The following is a 1,775-nucleotide window of genomic DNA, read 5'->3' on the forward strand; positions in this document are numbered from 1 at the left end:
ATGCATCCCTGCTGTCTGTCACTTCTTATAGGGACACCAGTTATATTGACACCAAGTGACACCAAGAGGTCAATGAATATTTGAAATTAACAAAACTAAAATAAATATCTGCAATGAAAAAAAGAAGAAAAAGTACTTTTTCCACACCACCCAGGGAAGGGTCCATCCGGCATTGTTTTGCATTCCCGTTGTAACTTGAGTGGAAACTTTTACAATGTCCAGAGCCCTTGATGTCCTGCAAATGAAGAAGGAAGATGTCCTCAAATTCCTTGCAGCGGGAACGCATTTAGGTGGCACCAACCTTGACTTCTAAATGGAACAGTCATGGTATCTACAACATAAATCTGAAGAGAACCTGGGAGAAGCTTCTACTGGCAGCTCATACCATTGTTGCCATTGAAAACCCAGCTGATGTTGGTGTCATATCGTCCAGGAATACTGGCCAGCAAGCTGTGCTGAAATTTGCTGCTGCTACTGGAGCCACCGCTGTTGCCGGCCGCTTCACTCCTGGAATGTTCGCTAACCGGATCCAGGCAGCCTTCTGGGAGCCCAGACTACTGGTGGTTACTGATTCCAGGGCTGACCACCAGCCTCTCACAGAGGCATCTCATGTTAACCTGCCTACCATAGCTCTGTGTAACACAGACTCTCCTCTGTGCTCTGTGGACATTGCCATCCCTTGCAACAACAAGGGAGCTCACTCAGTGGGTCTGTTGTAGTAGAAGATGCTGGTCAGGGAAGTTTTGTGCATGCGTGGCACCATTTCCTGTGAGTGCCCATAGGAGGTCATGCCTGATCTCTGCTTCTACAGAGATCCTGAAGAGATTGAAAAGAAGAGCAGGCTGCTGCTGGAAAGGCTGTGACCAAGAAGAAGGAATTTCAGGATGAATGGACGGCGTCCGCTCCTGAATTCACAGCTAAAGTCGCAGACTGGTCTGAAGGCATGCAGGTGCCCTTGGTGCCTGTTCAGCAGTTCCCTGCTGAAGACTGGAACACTCAGCTGGTCACCGAAGTCTGGTCAGCAGCTCCCACGGCTCAGGGCACTCAGTGGGTCGCAACAATCACTGAGTGGTCTTAAGCTGCTCTTCCATAAAGGCAAACAAAATGGAAATAAAGTTGTTGGAAAAAAAAGAAAAAGAAAAAAGAAAAAATTGTCCCCAAGTCACTTGACACTCATAGGATCCCATTTAGTCTTAATTATTTCTATAAAGGCTTTATCTCCAAATACGGTCACATTCTATAGTATTAGGGGTTTAGACTTCATTATCTGAGTTTGGGGGAGCACCGATCAGTCTATAACACCAAGGCCAATGGGACTACTATATAATGCTCTACTTAAAGAAGACGATATGTCTAGAGTGTCTAGTGTGATTCCCAGCACATAATTAGGACTCAGTCATGAGTGAGAGGTGGTGGTGAGAGGTCCTTTCACTTCTGATATGATAGTGATTATTAATACTAGTATGTAGTTAAGCAAGGCCATACAAATACAAGTCTAAAGTAAAAGTCTTCTTCCAGCTATGATGTCGTTAAGCTCTAACCAGTGGCACTCTTATTTCAGACAGTATTTGGTATTGCAAAATCCAAGCCAGTGAAAGGATTTGGACAGAATGGAAAAAAGGCAGTTTAATAAACTGAGCATTGTAGAGGCTTTGGAATGGACAACCCGTGTTCAGACTCCAACTCTACAAAGTATTGGCTGAGTCACTTGAGGCAAGTCTGTTAATTTCCCTGCCTTTCATTTTATACACGTGAAAAACAAAATAGTTTATATT

The 1,775-nt window shown here is 44.3% G+C and overlaps 1 pseudogene across 1 annotated transcript; it reads left to right on the forward strand.

Moving 5' to 3' along the window:
• Positions 1 to 214: 214 nt before the first annotated feature.
• On the forward strand, positions 215 to 1,078 carry LOC308357295 (small ribosomal subunit protein uS2B-like; annotated as a pseudogene). The gene has a single exon. The product of its transcript is annotated as a small ribosomal subunit protein uS2B-like (transcript).
• Positions 1,079 to 1,775: the final 697 nt, after the last annotated feature.

This window comes from Martes martes (genome assembly GCF_963455335.1).
Source record: "Martes martes genome assembly, chromosome: 16".
In the NCBI taxonomy this organism is placed as follows: Eukaryota; Metazoa; Chordata; class Mammalia; order Carnivora; family Mustelidae; genus Martes; species Martes martes.